The sequence below is a fragment of the Mus caroli genome, unplaced genomic scaffold (genome assembly GCF_978045245.1).
Source record: "Mus caroli unplaced genomic scaffold, Mus_caroli_1 scaffold_3, whole genome shotgun sequence".
NCBI classification, from domain to species: domain Eukaryota; kingdom Metazoa; phylum Chordata; class Mammalia; order Rodentia; family Muridae; genus Mus; species Mus caroli.
In genome coordinates, this window is record NW_028227258.1 from 153,220,290 (window position 1) to 153,240,292 (window position 20,003).

Sequence of the window (20,003 nt, forward strand, 5' to 3'; positions counted from 1 at the left end):
CGAAGATGCAGGCTCTCAGGGCTTTGGGGACAAGTATCTTGGTTACTGTGGAATGGGAAGAAACCTAGGTAGCCATTTGAAATATGGGGCTTTTTTTTTTAATGGGATGGATTAGGGTTTTCACTCTCAAAAAGGTCCTAAGGCACAATAACTCAAAACTTAACTTTATTTGGAGAATGGGTCTTTAACGCAATCATTAGATTTGGATGAAGGCTTTGGGTGTAGGTTCTTATACAGAGCAGTTAGGACAGGCACACATAGAAGGACGACCTCTGAAGACACAGAAAGGAAGCCTCATCTAAGTCAGGGAGAGAAACCTGTGCTATTCTCTGCTAGAATAAGAGCTTCTAGATTTTTGAGGAAGTACATTTTATTGTTTAAGTCATCTAGTCAGGGGTCCTTTGTTATTGTACCTCTAGAAAATAGAGAAAGGCTTGTTAAAGGCCCATCTTTATTTAATTTTGGTACAATTTGATAAAACGTTTCTCATTGGACTTCTATCTTTTGTTGTTTTTACTGTGAGCTCTGATCTTTGGCATTATTACTACTTATTTTTGTTTCTTAGTTTATTTTACTTCATTTTCTTTTTTTTAAATAATTTTTTCATTAGATATTTTCTTTATTTACATTTCAAATGCTTTCCTGAAAGTTCCCTATACCCTCCTCCCACCATGCTCCCCTATCCACCCACGCCCACTTCTTGGCCCTGGCATTCCCCTGTACTGGGGAATATAAAGATTGCAAGACCAAGGTGCCTCTCTTCCCAATGATGGCCGACTAGGCCATCTTCTCCTACATATGTAGCTAGAGACACGAGCTCTGGGGGTACTGGTTAGTGCATATTGTTGTTCCACCTATAGGGTTGCAGACCCCTTCAGCTCCTTGGGTACTTGCTCTAGCTCCTCCATTGGGGAGCCCTGTGTTCCATCCAATAGCTGACTGTGAACATCCACTTCTGTGTTTGACAGGCACTGGCATAGCATCCCAGGAGACAGCTATATCAGGGTCCTTTCAGCAAAATCTTGCTGGCGTATGCAATAGTGTCTGGGTTTGGTGGCTGATTATGGGATGGATTCCCTGGTGTGGTAGTCCCTGGATGGTCCATCCTTTCCTCTTAGCTCCATACTTTGTCTGTGTAACTCCTTCCATAGGTATTTTGTTCCCTGTTCTAAGGAGGAATGAAGTATCCACACTTTGGTCTTGCTTTTTCTTGAGTTTCATGTGTTTTGCAAATTGTATCTTGAGTATTCTAAGTTTCTGGGCTAATATCCACTTATCAGCGAGTGCATCTCAAGTGACTTCTTTTGTGACTGGGTTACCTCACTAAGGATGATGCCCTCCAGATACACCCATTTACCTAAGAATTTCATAAATTCATTGTTTTTAATAGCTGAGTAGCACTCCATCGTGTAACACATTTTCTGTATCCATTTCTCTGTTGAGGGACATCTGGGTTCTTTCCACCTTCTGGCTATTATAAATAAATAAGGCTGCTATGTACATAGTGGAGCATGTGTCCTTATTACCAGTTGGAACAACCTCTGCGTAAATGCCCAGGAGAGGTATTGCAGGATCCTATGCAATTTTCTGAGGAACCACCAGACTGACTTCCAGAGTGGTTGTACAAGCTTGCAATCCCACCAGCAATGGAGGAGTGTTCCTCTTTCTCCACATCCTCTGATGTGAAAGGTGGCCGGATATCTGGAGTCCAAAATGGGAGTCTGTCCCAGATCCTGTGTGATTTCTGCCTGTCCCAGAACAGCATCTCTTCTGCAGTCCTCTCACTCACCCTCCGTTGTCTTGGAGCTTTACTTCATTTTCTACTATTTGTATTGTATCTCTCTCTCTTTTTTAATTAGGTATTTTCCTCATTTACATTTCCAATGCTATCCCAAAAGTCCCCCATACCTTCCCCCCCACTCCCCTACCCACCCACTCCCACTTTTTGGCCCTGGCGTTCCCCTGTACTGGGGCATATAAAGTTTGCAAGTCCAATGGGCCTCTCTTTCCAGTGATGGCCGACCAGGCCATCTGTTGATACATATGCAGCTAGAGTCAAGAGCTCCTGGGTACTGGTTAGTTCATAATGTTGTTCCACCTATAGGGTGTATTGTATCTCTTAATTGTCTTTAAAGATAGATTGCTCATGGCACATTTGGCTCACTCTTAATTAAAGTCCACAGAGCATCACAACATCTTCCCATACTCACTGAACTGTTTGTATTTAAGATATATGGCATGATGCTTTACACCAACACAGAGGAAAGTGGTTGCTACAGTTGAAAACCTGTTGACTGCTTCTCCTTCCTTCATTACCACCCTTTCCTATGTCAATCTAGAAGCACTATGCATCCATCTTCAGGATTCTTTTTTCCATGGTGGATGCCTATCATTTATCATATTTTCTGGCCTTTCAAAGTAGCAACCTTCCTCTCAGCTGTGATACTCAGTTTAATGGTTTGTTTGCAGACATGTGTATGTGTTCTGTTTTCACCTAATCCTGGTCCAACTGAACATCTTGTGACAGTTATACCATGTGTGTTCACAGATTTCCCTTCTGTCACGAGTGAACTCTCTCCTGAGACTTCAGATTTGTGACACCATGCCTTTTCTCTCCACCTGGTGCTATCCAATATGGGTATGTGGCTCACCTATCCATGAATTATCTGCTTCTCTTTCTCTTCCTTAGTAGTGCTATGGTTTAGATATGGCTTGAGTATTGCAGGAAATGTGTTTGCTAGCATGGCACACTGAGGCAGAGGAATCTTTAGAAGTTAGATTGTAGCATAAATCAGTGGAGCCATAACTCTCAGTGGAGATTAATGTAGTTGTCATAGGACTGAGTTAGTTCTCGGGATTGTTGAATGGGATCCTGCTCAATCAACCTCCTGGATCTCACATCTGTGCATAGCTTTCTATTTCTGTTCTCATCTTTCTGCTCTGGTGAGACTCAGCCAGTGCCCTAGGACTAGTACCATGCTACCTGAACTGTCTCACACCAGAGTTCAGAGTCAATTGAACTGCATTGCTTTAGGAAGTATAAAACCTCAAGTTCATTACAGCAGCAGAAATTGCACTAAGTGGTTGCAATGGCTATTCTTCTTGTCAACTTGAGTTAATCTGGAATTAAGTAAAACCCAAGTGGCTGAGTACACCAGGGAATTTTTTCTTAGTTCAATTATTTGACATGGGAAGACCCACCTTTAATCCAGATCTTTTGAGGTGGGAAGACCTACCTTTAATTTGGACAACATCTTCAGTTGGCAGCCTATATAAAGGATATGGAAGAAAAAAGCTTATGCTCTTTGCCTTTTTGTCTTCAATCTCACTGGCAATTCCACTAGCATTAGTATACACTTCTGGATTCTAGAATATACTGAAGAACAGCTGAGACATCCATTCTTGTGGTCTGAACACCTACTCTAGTCTTTCACTTTCCATTGGTACATGGCCCTTATTGGACTAGCTAGACCATACATGTAAGCCACTCCAATAAACCTCTTTTCTTTACATCCACATAGATATATTCTATTAGTTTTTATGTTCCTTCAGAGCACCTTGACTCCTACAGTGGTTTAATCACATATGCATTATAATATCTACCACATTTCTGTTTGTTTGTATGACTAAATGTATTTGTTGTACATAGAATTACTCTTTGGAAGACAGAACACCGGAATAGAAAAACTAGTCCTTTGGAGTTGGGCTTGGTTTAATTTCTGCAGAGTCTTTATAACCACATAAACTTGGATAATCTACTTAATTAAATTTCTGCAAAATGTCAATAGGACTTGTGTTTACTTTCTACGATCAGGGAATTTGGTGGAATAGAAGAGTAAATGTTCTCCAGAGGAACAGAATCAGTAGGAGACATATCCAAAAGTCTACATTTCTGACCCTAAAGGGATTTATTATCAGGAACTGGAGGCTGCTATCCTTAAATATCTATGGGGTGAGTCAGCAGGCGGCAGAGCCAGGGAAACTAAGGATATAGTTTCACCCATCTCTGAGAGGCTGAGAACCAGGGATGCCCCATGAGATTCCTAGCTCAAAGCCCTGAAAGCACAAAAGTGTCACTTCAAGCCCTTGTGCATTTAAGAAAGAAAAAGATTCATCCTTAACTGAAGAGGGTTAGACTTTTTGTTTATTTTAGGTTTTTAAGTGATTGAATGAGATCCACCTACATTTTGGAGAATGATCTGCTTTTCTTGGTCCAGCAACTACATGTTAATTCAAAAATATGCTTGTAAGAACACCTAGGACACTGTTGTATTTCTGTTTTAACTGATGGGGCTGTAGTACTTTATTTTTCAATACTATACTAAGGATCATGTATTTTTAAAAATCATCTGCTTAGCCACTCTTATGTGAATTTCCTTGATTGATCGCAGAAAATCAGCAGCCTTAAACAACTACTCTTTTTTTTTTTTGTACAAAAAGTAGTATGCTGTAACATATTCCGTCAATGAGATGGATACCTAATCAAAGAACACGTGAAGCCAGGCTTTTAGCATCCTGGAGTACATCATGCCACTGAAAATATCACATGCACAAACATAATCAATCTGGCTCCATGGTAAAGCTAGTGTAATTATCCCAAGATGTCTTCTTTAGAGTTAGCTGTTGTTTGATGTTTCTTGGGGACTTTGTAAGTATTTCTTCTATGCTGAAATTGCTTTCTGTATGTATCAAATGAGTCTGTTCTTGAAGTGTGACATAATCTACTCCAGTAAACAAGTAGGTATTGAAAGATGCTGGGATGGTCTTACCAGTCATGATATCTATTGCTTGTTCTCAACATATGAATCTTTTTAAGTGAAAAGTCAAGATGAAAAATGAGTGCTCTGTAGAGTTCTCTCAAGCTGTGGTGCCATATATCACCAATAGCGAGGGGAGCAGCAGTGCAGTTGCCTAGATAGCACTTCTCATAGTTCTGCTCTCTGAGCCAGGCATTTCATTGCAGGCAGAAGAGAGATTCCACCACAGAAAATCTTGTACTCTTTAAATAGCATTCCACGTATTTCAAGAATTGTTGTGTAAATTAATAATCTCAAGGTTAAGGAGGTAACTCTCCTTCTAATGGTGTTGTTAGTCTTGAGGGGCCACCAAGAATACACATAGTGAGATGCATCAAAGGACAGTATAAAAAATGCCTGTAGAGATAAAGAGGAATTGGGGGGAAAATGGAGTGAAAGCCCAGGGGCAGAGGAGAAGAGGTACAGGAAACATAAGTAATGGCTTGGACCTGGAACAGAATGAGGCTATTGGATATTTATAGGTAGTAGTCAGTAATGAGGTATAAAGACAGTGTGCCTCCTTCCTCTAGTGGCTATGGTTATAAATGCATGACTTGAGGAAACCAAGTCAGAACGTGGTAGAGAGCATGGATTTGGTAGCCAAGCAAAGACAGAGTTCCTTAGGTACCCATTGTCTCCTTCAGAGGTCCTGCACTGGGCTTTCCTCTAGGACAAGGCTGTAGAAACAGGAAGGAATGATGAGCATCAAGGGCTTTTGACTTGACCAGGATCCTTAAGTTTCTTTTTCCTAGAATCATTAGCATCTGAAATGTCATTAAATCACTGCTGTACAAAAAATATAAGTAAAACTACAAGTACAAGCACATATGTAATTAAAAAGTTTTAATAGCCACATTAAGAGCAGGAAAAAAGAAATTTGTAAATTTAATTTCGTTAATATATTTATTTAACTTAAATTTGAAAAATAGTTTTACATGTAGTCAACAGAACAATTATTAATAATAATGTTAACACTAACATAAATGCTGATTAATTGATAACTATGAATTATTAATATAATAATTAATCATAATAAATTATTGATTATATTTGGAATTTTTCTTACCAAATATTTGGAATCTAATATATACTTTACATTCAAAAACATATCTCAACTTAGACAAGCCACAGGTCAAGTGCTAAAGTGTTAAGTGTGGTAGTCCGTTGACAATTCTAATGGACATGACAGCCCTAGATAAACAATTACAAATATATTTATGACTGACTGCTGTCTATTTAGATAGACTATATTTGTCTATATACCTCTTTTATATCATGTTAATTGTTCTATCAGTTTTGAATTCCTGAAAAGACATGTTGGTTTTGGAGTGGTGCTAGGGATCCACTTCAGACGGCAATACTCTGACTCTAGCTAGATTCATTCTAACAGTCAGAAGTGTGAATGGTCTCTTCCATACCAGAAAAGAAAATTTGCCTGGGAAGAGTAAGTGGTTTGGGAATCATCCATTATTTAATTATATAAGGCAGGCAGAGACAGGAGTCTGTATGGTTAAAGTTAAAGCTGATCAGAGGTTCTTTAATATATTCAGTTTTCCTATGTTAAAAAGGAATCATTTTTCTCAAAGGGTGATTTTAATTCTTTTCCATCTTGAAAATGTTCCTGTTTAACCTCTTGCATATGATTTTCATTGTTCCATCTGCTCCCCTGCCCTTTGTACATGCCCAAAGATAAATTTAGAACTGGGGCTGAAAGAAGTCTTGGAGGGTTTTATAGTGTGCTTGCACACTGAGTGGAAGTCACTCAAGGAAACCAGCTGAGGAAATGGTTATGGTAATGAGAAAAAGGGAGTAAATACTGCTAGAACACCCCATCAGGATTTTATCACCTTCCTTACTTGCTGTTGCTATAACTGGATGCTACCCACTGAGAAACTTATAAAGAACAGAAGGTGATTTAGCCTATATTCTAGAGCCTGGAAAGTTCAAGTGTGTGGTGCAGACATCTGACAGGGACAGTTTGCTACAAAATAACATGAAGGAGGGCATTGTGTCCTGTGGTAAGACATAGCAAGCAAGCTAGCTTGAGATCTGTACTTTATATGATGTTTATCAAAGAGGCTCCACTCTCATAATTGTATCTAATCATAATTATTTGATAGTATCCACATCCAAATACCATTAACATATAAATCTGTGGAATCAGTTTCCAACTATACACATCTGGAGGACATATCTTAACCATAGCAGTTATGAAGCCATCCAGCGACTAGCAGTAAGCTGTTTCCATTGAAGGGTTGTGATCTTCTACTTAGCAATCACAGTGGACACATTAATCTCAGAAGGGCTAGCACATTGGGCGAGCCCATATATAAGGTACAGCTTAGATTTGAACTCATGTCACTCTTAAGCTATTATCTACATTCTTATGGTCTTACAACATTTGTCCCTACCAGGAGATCTAAATAATTCATGCATGAAAAATGAATTAAAATAAGGTTGGAGAGATTAAGAATTTGTCAGTATTTCATTCTTGAATGCATAGCATAACATTTAAATACCCTGTTTAGAGACCAAATATATGAAAATAAAAAGGCATACGTTTAATCTGGCAATGAATTATAGTAACTTCAGCTTATTATGTGGAAGACTAAGACAGAGACACTGAGAACCAAGAGATGTTTCTCATATGAAGAAAGAAAGAAGAAGTCTTCACTGAAGGAAGGGCCTTAAGTAGCTGCTAAAACAAGTTGAAAAGGCTTTTTTTGTTGTTTGTGGTTTACAGAAACTTACGACTCATGGTGAGTTAATGCATTTCAGAAGCATACTATATTAATACTATAACTCAGACTGTATTTATCAATTTTTTATAGAAACAGGAGCTCTGATGCCTTGGAATTAAGAAAAATAATTTGGGGGTTTCCCAGGCAAAGGAAAGTGGCGTGAATAGTGATAGAAGACTTGCTTTTTATAACTGCCGGAGAATCATCAGTCACAGAAAGATCTGCACTAAAATATTTTAGGTTAACACAGTTTTATAAGGATAAATGAGCAGACAAAAAAGAAGGGAGGATATGAATAAAAAGCTGTATGAAAAGTAAAGAAAATTAGCACCTCCAGGAAGTTCCAGTTGCTGGGTATAAAATAATGATGTGGACTAAAAAGCAAATATGACTGGACCTTTGTGATTTAGTGGAAAGTACACATTTGATCATCATAAGTGATAACTAAAATTATTTTTGCACTCAACAGTTTATGGTATAATGAGTCCCAGTTATGCTTAACAATGATTTCTGTGTCTCATTGATCATTTAAAATTAGAAAAGTTGAACACACAATCTCTCACTGTTTAAATGATGGATGATGAGATTTCTCGGACCTGGGAACTTAGATTCAGAAGTTTGAATAGATATGGTGTGAAGTGACAAAAGGTAGATTCTCAGAAAGATCTGTGTGCTCTGGTCACAACTACTCCAAGCAATCTCTGTTATTAATTACTGGAAAGGAAACATCAGAGAAAGGGTGTACTGTTGGAGGGAGCCATGAGTTCTGCAAAGTGACACAGTGCCTCTGCGTAGCTATTATTTTAGGTGCTCTTTGTCTCCCTGTTGTTTAGTACAGTACTGGAGCCAGCAGCACACCTCTTATGGTTCATTTTTTTTTAACAACATTCTCAACAAATTTTGTGCATTAGTGTCTTGAAAATGAGTATAATTTTTCTAGTTTTCTAGACATAGGGACCCACATAAAAGGGGAGACTCTCAAGAATCCAGAAGGGTGAGTCAGTGAGCTTCTGGGTTTCCTAGAGTGAGATCAGTTTTCTCTAAGGACCAAGGGCAAGGCAGTCTCCACATGGTGAGCACAGCAGACAACACAGGTCTGGCTAGCAGCCAGCAGACACCTTGTTTCATTGGACACAATCCAATTTCCTTCTGGAAAAAAATACCCTGATTAAGGCAATCTGAAATGACACACCCTCAATTATTTTTCTCTTTCATTCTAGACTGAAGAACATGTGCTTTGTGAGGAAAAAAAAAGAAAGTTTAAAGTAAGCTCTCAGAGAGTGTATTAATTATGGTTTTTATAGCTCTGACATATAGCTGAGACAACTCAGAGGAGGATGGGATCATGTTTGCTCACAGTTGTAGGGAGAATATCTTGAGTATATATGGATGCATCAGCTGTCAATTACAAAGTCTATGGTCAATGCTTTAGGCAGGAAAAAGAAGGTGGGGCATCTGGGAGTAGGTAACTTCTGGGATAGTGCCAGGTGTGGGAAGGGCTGCCTGGGAAGAGGGAGGAGACCGTGAGGGACCTGAACACAGACAAGCAGCCATGTGACAGATGCAGATTAAAATCAATGAGCTATCTTAAATCATGATTCTAGTCAGAGGCAAGCCTAGCAGAGGGCCAAGGTGCTTTGTTAATATATTTTAAATCTGAGTCTTACTTCTGGGAGCATGGGTCTGGGAGGAAGGACCAAGCATAACATCTATACACCCTTTGAGAAGTTTCTGCCCATGACCACTGGCTTTGATGATTCTGGGCTTATGGCAAGATAGAACATCATGGTGACAAGAGTCTGTAACAGAGGATGCTCATCTCAGAGAGGGCAGGAAGTAGAGAATATGGGAAGGCCAAAAGTTCACCCCAAGGACCTACTTCCTCCAGAAAGAATCTGTTCCACATAGTTTCCATCACTTCCCAGAGCAGTGCCCAACTGCCCAACATTCAAGCCTTGAACACACTGAAGCCACGTTGGGACATCTTCTGTTTAAACCATAGCAGAAGGCAAGGTGGTGACTCATAGAGTTGCTACCCTGGGGAACACATAACCCCAAGGCTGTGAGCACCTGCTTGCAGGAAGACCATTCACTCATTGAGTCTGTTTACTCGTGTCTCACATATGCCACCTGCTCTGCCAGACCCCAGGAGACAATGGTAAAGAGCACAGACTCAGGCTTTGCCTGTGGGAACTCACTCAGGGGAGGCCAACCTTTCACAAGCATCATCGTCCAGTGAGTTTGATGAGTGGAGTCTCTGGAAGGTAATTTGTTAATCAATCAGAACCATAAGGCTTGGATCATAGAAGCACCTGAAACATCAGAATCTGCTTCTGAAGACTAAGAGAAACATCTGATTTTTAATAGCATGTATAGAATCCTTGAGTGCAGATGGGAGAAATGGTGAAGAGGAAGATGAAAAACTTCACCTTTAATAAGACACATCATGCTTTAAAAAACTTTTTATGTTCTATATTTAGACACATAAATATCAGGAAGACTCAAAGACCATTTGTGAACGGGCATTTGGAAATCTTGATTCAGTTACGACATTAATTTCTTGAAACATCATTTTCTAAGCTGTTAGTTGAGCTCTATGCATTTTCCTTGGGGCATGGAGCTGGAACCAGATTTTCTTCTTTTTCAAATTTCTATGTTATTTGCATTTGAAGAAATAAGAACATTGCAGGCAAAAGTTTCTTTATTTTTTAGTGTATCCTGCTGCTATTCCCCTAAGTTGTGGGCAAAATGCTTTATAAGGCTGTTGTGTTTGGTGATTTTGAGTTTAGTAAGAATGCTATGCTTTTATACCAGAAACATAGGATTGTAGGAAATTGTATATGCATATATTATATATTAATATATAATTTATTATAACACATGTCTTATGATGTATATCATAAATGATATGTATATCTATGATTTTTCCTGGTGCTTCCTTTTGCTTAGTGATTGTTCTGTTGTCCCAAGTTTATGGCCTTCCTGGAGATGGGATAAAATATCTATAAGAGAAAAATTACTAACTCAAGACTCACTCTTGATTTTGAACTTTAAAATTCTTGCCTTGCCTTCTGAGGCAAAAAAGGAAGAATGGGCTTGTGTATGTCTCTAGTAAGGAGAGCACAACTGCCTTACCTGAGAAGCAGGTCAAATGAAGAGCCTTTCCCTAAGAGGGACAGTGAGAAAGGAAGTACGCAGAGTCAACAAAACCAGAGAGAATACATTCTCAGTGGCTATAGGAAAATGCACGTTAGTATGATAGAGGCCATTCACATATCACGATAACATAGTCAAAACATTCTAGTCACCGAAAGGGGTGCTGCAGGTCGTTTAATTTCCACTGCCCCACTGTTGGGGGGAAGCTATAGGCTGAGCCTGAAAGGCCAGAAGAACATAGAATTTCTGAGAGTGGGTTGGATCTAAGGACTCCTGCTATCAGGAAGTGTGTATGAGACATGTTTGGTGGACCAATAGTCTGTTTTCTAATGAGACTAGAAGCTGCCAACTGATGATTCATACATGTTTGCCCAGGCTATACACAGGGGTGTGGCACTGCATGATCCCTTTGGGGTTTATATGTCACCTCAGGACAGGAAGAAGATTGCTGGTTAACCTGGATTTTCAGCATTCAGTAGGGTGGGCTGAAAGTAGAAGTTGAAACAAAATGATATTTCTTTCTAATAAAGTTTTGGCCTAAAGTTTACACTAATCATAGTAGCTTTCTTTATGTGTGTGCAGGAGTGAGGTTTGGGGTAAAATATGTTTAAGGGAGTGAAGGGTCATCTATCCTGCTGTCCTTTCTGCCTATGTACGCTGTGTTCCTTATAGTGGGAGACCTTTGGCCCCCAGCATTCTCTTGTCTTCCCTAACACTGTCCATCAACATCTGTTATCTCCCACTATTGCTTGCCATTGGCATCAAAACCAACGAAGGCTGAATTAAACCTAGAAACGGCCTAAGGATACTATCATCCTTCTGTAACATCCATTTTGCAGAAAATACAAATTGGGACAATTCTACCAGGTTCTGTATACACTTCCTTTGTGATGTTCCAGTTGTTTTGGCAATGGGATTCAAAATCTTTAGCAGTCAGCAAACAGATAGAAAGCATGGGAAAGGCACAAAAAGACAGGAACAATACAAGGAGGGATAAAAAGACTCAAGGTTTCAGTTGGGAAGAAGGCAGAACTATACTCTCTCTGCCGCACACCATTTTACTAACCAGCCATTCCCTCCTCGGCACGTGGGGATATATTCTTTTCAAGTGGAGCTGAGTCAAATCTTTGTCTTCTGTAGATGCTTCGGTCCAGACACAGAAGCACAGTATCTGATTGTCTGGGGGACTGAGAATTAGATTTGTTTTAAGAAGCTTTTTCCTTTGCCAAGTTAAGTGCAGTCCCCTGGAATAGCTGTTCTTTCTGCTCTGCCGAGGTGTTATTTGCTGCTTAGCCACCTTTGTCAAGTAGCAGGCAGAGAGCTGCGCAAGGTTGCCATTTCTATACCCAGAGCAACTGAAGTAATTATTTTGATGACAGCAAGAAACATTCTGTCGTCATTCGATCCCTTATCCCTTATCCTTCCTGCTAGTTTTTATTGTTGAGGAAAGCCCTCAGTGACAAACCCTTTTCAACCTCACATAGAAACCTCACCAGGTGTGTTCTCTTTGGGGACTGCCTGCTACTCTCCCTGTCAACTTAAGTGGAAACTGTTTGTGCTTTGGCCAAACTGAAATGGAGACCTGTGGATGGCCTTCTGCACTATTCACAGTCACCGGGGAAATCAGCCCTGGTTTGTTTGTCTCAGGTAGCTGCTTGTCCTGAAACCAACACCACAGCACTCCTTAGAACAATTTAGAGCAGTCGATAGTAACGTGGGGAGGGTGTGGGGTGGAGGGGGTGTATCCCTGGGGTCCCTGGCTCCAGGCAACAAATTTCTGCATGAAGAAGCTCAGTCAGCATTCAGCTTTTCTTGATGACTCAAGCTCCTGAGATTAGCTCTTCACTTTGGAGAGCAGTAAAATAGACAGGAAAGAGCAGAGAGCCTGGAGTGGTGAGAACACCAAGGACCACAGGGGCTAAGGATGCAGTCCTCTGCGTCTGCAGGCATTTGCTTTTCTTCCTTATTACCTGCCATTTCCCATGCTGTTGCTGGCCATTAAATATTTTTTCATATGAATGAAAAGAAACAGCTGATTCGATATAAAACCATTTTATTAACGAGTTGAATAGCATTAATGTAGAGCACCATTTGATACGGTTTTTCTCCTCGTTTTTCAGATATCTTGCTTTTGTGTTATTAGTTATTAAAATTATTTTATGTTATTATTTAAGTTTAGTTAACATTTTATTAATATTACATCCATTATGACCCATCACAAACTTCTCCCATAAAAATATGTAGGGGCCCACAATTCTGTAGGTTTGAGAGTTTCTAGGAATACGCTCTCTTGCTGCAGAAAAGGGATGTCTAAAGTGTTCCACTGTGCATGGAGATATGATTGATGCTGTCTCCTCACCATGGGGGACCATATACAGGATCTGAGAGAAGGTACTTGGTTTGCTGACTATGCATGTTCTGATGACTCTGGCAGAACCATGTTTCTCTGAGTAAGGAGACAGTACTTACATAGAAACTGTCCAGGAAGGAAGCAAGGTCTAGAGCACAATGAGGTAGAGCTCTTATTGCTTGGATGATATAGCAGGTCCTGAGAAGGGAGCAAAATGATACCATCTGAGCAGGTGCTCTTTGAGTTGAAGCTCCAGAAGCTCCACTGGAGCCACCTATTAGTCATAAAGGACTTTTCTGAACAAGAGTGCACAGCTCATGACCTTCACTCACACCCAGCAAAAGTCTGGTCAAAGAAATACTTCTATACCCTTTTCACCTGGTATGAAGTGGCAGGCAGGGTTTGAAGTGTGCAAGAAGAGATGACGGCATCAGTTGATGTTTTCCTATCTGTTGAGTGTTGCTGAAAAGGAAGAGAGGATCTGGGGAAGCTAAGCTCTCCATGGAGGAGAGCCACAGGAATCTAAGAGTGTAGCCTAATGATGGAGAATGTGCTGAACATGTGGGTACCCTGTGTTCTACCCATATCTCCAAGGGGAAAAGTGTTGTGTTGGGAAGGCAGGGTTAGGGACAAAAATTCCCAGGTAGTAAGTTTCTCCGAAAAATGTGGGGAACAATTACCTGATGACTTTTTATAGTTCAAGGAAACAAGTTGATTACATAAAAGAACAACCCCTTAAACTATTTTGTATTGTTTTTGCTTGTTTATTTATTAGTACATAATAATTACATGAAATAGTGGGTTTATCCTGACTTCTCTATCCCAGCTTATAACACATTGGCTATCCTTTAGGATGCTGTGATGGATGATTTTTGGCTGTCACCTGACTAGATTAGGACATATTTCATGCTGGTGAAACATACCTCTATGAGTCTGTAAGGATGCTTTTAAGGAAGAATGAAATGCAGACAGTGACTGGAGGGAAAAGACCTGCTCTGAATGTGGGAATCTGGATGCAAATGACATGAGATTACTGGCCCCTTTCTTACCGAGGGAGCGTGCACATGATTCTTCCATGTCTGCTGAAAATCAGTCCCAGATTCTTCAGCTTATTAATGTGGACTCCATACCAGTGAATTCTCATGGAGTTTTCTAGGCTCAAAACATCAGATTGGGCCTGCTGAAGCTTCCTACTTCTTGAATTGAGCAGCCACTACTTTTGCCACTTCTTCCATATGGCCATGACCATTGTTGCAGCTACTAATCCAAGAAGCCCTGTTTATTATTTAAATCCATATTATATCTGTATGTATAGCTGTATGCATATGTATATCTAAACACTCTATTTCTCTCTATATATAATTGTATCACCTATATCTACCATCTATTTATCAAATCTATCTATCTATCTATCTATCTATCTATCTATCTATCTATCTATCTATCTATCTTCCTATTTATCTATCATCTACCATCTATCTCTCATATCTCATCTCTCTATATTGTTGGCTGTGTTCATCTAGAGAACCCTGACTGATACACTCACCTGAAATTTCATAAAAGATTATTTATGCTTCTATTGGAATTCAAAATCAATCCTCAAGTGTGAAAGAGAAGCACCACGAAGCCAGAAAAGTAATGTTTCAGGGTCTCTTGATCTCTATGGATTATTCAGCAGAGGGATAATACCAGAGTGAGCCAAGTTCCTTCTATAGCCTTTTCTTAAAAGATAAAGTTGCTGACATGCAGAGATGGATTCTTTTCTCTCTCTCTCTCTCTCTCTCTCTCTCTCTCTCTCTCTCTCTCTCTCTCTCTCTCACTCTCTCTCTCTCTCTCTTTTTTTTCTTCAGGAAAAAAAGACTAAGACTACAGAAAAGCATATTGAAACATATGTGCTCTATGTTTATCTCACAGGCTTTCTAACCAAAAACTAAAAGAGTTCTCAAAGCCAGTGCAATAATGCCATCCAGAATTTGTCTCGCTCTTTGTTTCCAAGTCCACGTATCCCCAAATAGAATATTAGATGACAAAATTAGACTACGTTTTTGCAAGCTGTTAGAATTTCATTAGGCAGATTTCTGTTTACTTCATACTTCTCATGATAGAGTGGGTATATGACCTTATTTTCATTCTATTAGTCCCTCATTTGTGTGTACTTAGGTCAGCACATTTCTCAGTTTCTCTTTGCTGCTGTTTTGCTTTCCTGATGGGAAGCCACATCTGTTACGTGTATCATGTAATTATGTGTGGCACTGCTTGGATATTGCAGATTTAATTGACAGGGTTGCATCGATTTGTTATCCTTCATGCACAATGGAAGCATGAGATCAGTGTCTTGTTAAGTCTAGTTTTTTTTTTTTTTGCAATTAATCTTCCTTTTAAATAATTGATGTTTCCTTAGTGATTATATTGAGTTAATTTGTTACACCGAGTCTTTTCTCAAGGTGAACTGGGTTCATATTCATGATCTGATTTTTTAAAAACATTTATGGTCCATAGCATAGAGCACTACTTTGATTTTTGATTTTTAACTTATGCATATAGCTTGGAGAGAAAACCAATAGTACAGCTTCTGAAAGCTTATCTAACACACACATCCATTTGGCTCACGGGAGTACACGTTTTATATTATCATCATATCTTTAATAATATGTAAAGGCATATTTGTGATTTCATTCCACATTCTGAAGGTTCTTGAATATAATTAGTCAATGATTATATAGAACATTGGACATATGATTATTTTGTATATAAGTATGCTGTGTCTCGAAATCAATCTGATAAGGCATCATTTAGTGTGTTTAGCAATTCTACCAGATTAATACATAAGCTGTTCTATTTATGTTGTAGATTCTTTCTTGTAGCATTGAGATGCCTCATAGGTCATCACAACCTAGGAATCCAAGAGGCCTTAGGGAATCTTAAAGGCACCAAGAGCAATTTTATTTTGAATGGGAAGTGAGTGTGCAGTGTATCATAACCAATCTGTCTGGTCACTGCTCTTTAACTTCCTATGATTCCTCCACATGTCTTTTAAGGCAAGAAGCCAGTGAGTTGAGAGATGTTTCCTTTCCTGTGAGTTTCGGGTGATGTCATTCTTCAGTGAGGCAAAAGGTGAGAGTGATTATGTGAGTAATTGCAAACACCAGTCTTCTGGTTCTGAACTGACCTGGATTGCTTGTGTAAAAGGATAGGAACGAGGAAACAGTAATACTACAGCAATCTTCATATGAGTTAAATGGTCAAAGGCTATAAGAATGCAAAGGGTGCTAAATGAACTTTACTAGTAACTAACATTTAAACAATCTTTCCTGATTCGACTTGCAGAATGGTAAAAATCTTCCTTGGGAGCTTGGGAGTTCAAGATTCAGTGAGGTGGAACACTGGAGGGAAAAATAAGCTCAAATACATGAGAGTGATTTGTAAATTCTATCGAGAAGACCAAACAGAACTGCTGTTATTTTTCTGTCTAATTTCTTCCTTAATAATCTTCATATGTTTGTGGTTTTCTGAATCACCTTAAACTCAAAGGCAATATTCTCTAGTTGATTTCCAGTGTAATTGAATTTTTATAAAGAGCAGGATGGCATAGTTATTTTGCATTTTAATAAAATGAAAGGTCTCAAATCCTTAGTGTATTGCATGCAAAAGCAGTATAATTTCTTTGGAAATTTATGACTATTATCTAAAATATAATTTGAATAGCTGAGTTCTTTTAATGTCATAAGAACTTTGCATTATTTTGAAAAGGTCCATTAGGAATCTGACTTTGGTCTTGTAAGCAATAAGACCCATTCTTCCTTAACTATGTAGATATTATACACTGCTAATTCATGATACCTAGTTCTGTAAGACATTGTTAATTGATTTTTCTTTAAAAGTTAGTTGTGTTGTGAAAATTACAATTTAATAGAAAGTAGATGGAAGTGTATAGAAACTGTGTACATCCATTATTTAGCTTGAGTGATTTTTTCCTACATTTGTGAGTTCAAAATCTTCAGAGTAAAATGTTATACACCTCAGACCACTTTATTACTTCTGTTAGAGCAAAGAATAATACAAAATATAAAGCACAATACACACTGGAACAACTTCTTCCAAAATAGCCAGTGTCTGAAATAATGCTAGTGAATATGGAAGACTTCAGACCATCACCTTTTTATACCTGCCAGCCTCAAGGTTTCTGCTGGTGATCATCGGTCTGAACAGTCTGTTTTAATCTTGCATGAAAGTTACTGAGAGATGGACTTACACCTTTTCTCTATTCCCAGTTAGGGATGGGAGTTGTTCCCTGGCACAATTGTCAGTGGGCAGAAATCTTCCAAGCTTTTCAGTTGAAGAGATGCTATTGGCATTTCAGAAATCAGGTGTAAGGTAACAATGCACACCTGCTCTTGGATTTCTTTCCCTTCCCTGCTGGATATGGTAGGTGAAATTCCTGGATATCTGAGTGGATGGTAATGGATTTGTTGACACTGTGGTCGTCTAAGTTGTCTTTCCTGTCATCTAAGTTGTTTAAACCATTTGCCACATCACCGTCACTGAAGGTGGATACAGTGGTATTCTAGATTTCTCTACCTGGCTCTGTTTCCCATTCTCCTGCTATAATGCTCATCAGTAACCTCCCTGTGCCACTTCTACTGAACTGGAGACATTCATGCAGGGCGTCAGATTCTCTACTTCCAGAGAAGAGCAAGTCTATATCAAAACATTTTAGGTGTAGACAGAAATCTCTAAAGGAGCAGGGAAATACTTTTATTTATATGAAATCTTTCCCTTATCATTTTTAGTGTGAGTGTTGTTTTCATTTTAGTTATCTGCTCCTTACTCAGGATGCAGTTTGTTTTCCAGCATCCCTTCTTCGGCTTTACCCATAAGTTCTCACAGTTTTCTATGTCTCTATGTATGTCATTTCATTTGTTCACTCAACTACACACTGCAGCCAAGTCCAAGATTCCCTGTCATTCAAAAAAGTGTTTCCCAAAGCAGATCTATGTAGATGCAGTATCGAAAGATCAATGAAGACATTTTCTGAATACATGTTTCTATGGCCAAATTATTTTGGTTTGTTTTTTCACTAAGCCTTCTTATTTCAATACAGTTTTTTTTTCTCTCATGGAAGAATTTTAACTGCAGTCAGATGAAAAATCACATGGAAGATTTACAGTTTTGGTAGAATATATGAATATGATTTAGGTATTCTGTTTTTGTTCAGTGACTGAAATACTAGGTCAGTAAACATTGTTAAGAAACTTATATTTATCCCACAAGAGTTTGAAAATTACTCAGTAGGGTTGGGGAGATAGCTCAGTGATAGAACCTTATTTCAGACTCCAATATTGACACAAAAAAATCTGAGTATGGTCACACATGCCTGAAAGCCTAGAACTATGGGCATGGACACAGGAAGACCTCTAGGGCTGTGACAGTCTAGATCCAGTTTCAGTAAAAGACCCTGCCTCAGAACAATGATGTAGAAAGTGATAAAGCAGGACACCTTTCTTCCTCCATTGGCCTCTGTATATGTGTGGTATACATGCACACACTGGCACATGCATGTGTATCTATATCATAGATACTAAATACCATATTACACCCAAACATTCTCTCTCAAACACACACACACACACAATTTGCAAAAATTGAAAATCTCTGCAAAATCAAGGTTTCTTAGAAATATCACTGTGTGTTTCTAAGAAACCCAGACAAAACATTACCTCCTATCATATTGCTATTTATCTATGAAAATCTATATTATCTAAAAGGAAATCTTAAAGGATTTTAGAATGTACAGAATATACAGAATACTTTTGAAAAATTACATAATGACTAAGGAAACGGAAACAAATCGTAGATGTAATTGTGGGATTGTAGAAAACTTGATCTAGGGAGTACTTGAGAGGTGAAGTCAGTTTATTTCTACTGTATAGAACCTTTTCTATGTTTTACTTATCCCAAAGCCTCATTTCACCCCATTTATGTTTAGTAATAGACAGGAGGAAGATTTATGCTATTTGTAGATGTAAATAGGAGACAGCCTATGTAATGTTACATGTGTGAAATTAGCCAATAAAGCCATGCATGCCTTTATATTTTTAGTTTTTGTAAAAATCATGAAAGCCTTTGTGTTTATTTGTATTTTTTGTTTATTGTAAAATGGAGAATAACAATTCCTATAAGAATTGGGGCTGGGAAAATGGATTAGTTGGTAAACTGCTTATTTTCTAAGCATGAGGACCTGAGTTCAATTCCCAGAACCCATATTTTAAGAAGCCAGGTGTGGTGTTGAGCATTTGTAATTCTTGTACTGGGGAGGTGAAGTCAAGGTCAGCTAGTCTAAACTACTGGGTGACTCCAGGATACTGTGCCAAAAAAACAAACAAACAAAAAACAAAAAACAAAAAAAACCCAGCAGGTAACATTCCTGAAGGACATCAGTCAAGGTTGTTCTCTGGCCTACACACACACACACACACACACACACACACACACACACACACACACACATACACACACACACACACACACACACACACACACACACACACACACACCTGCATACACAGAATACACAGACCTGTAAATGTGTCCTATGTGAATCTGAAATATGTAGTTGAGACTCTCTGTTGTAGATATTTTATAACGTTCTGCTTGTTTGCTATTCTAATTGGCATCTCCATTCAAGAAGGATCTAGTCTAGAGAAAGAATAAATAAATGAATAATTCATGGTAAGAGGCAGTACAGGAAATGAGACTGCACACTGAACAATGGACTAGGATGATGGTAAGAGGAGGTATAGGAAGTGAGGCTACACACTGTCCACTTGGACTAAGGTCATGGTAAGAGGGAGTACAGGAAGTGAGGCTGAGCACTGACCAGTGGATTAGGAGGAAGAGCTGACCTAAACACAGTTGATTTATTTTTTTCTGCCTGCATAGAGTGCTTCATATTTTTAACAA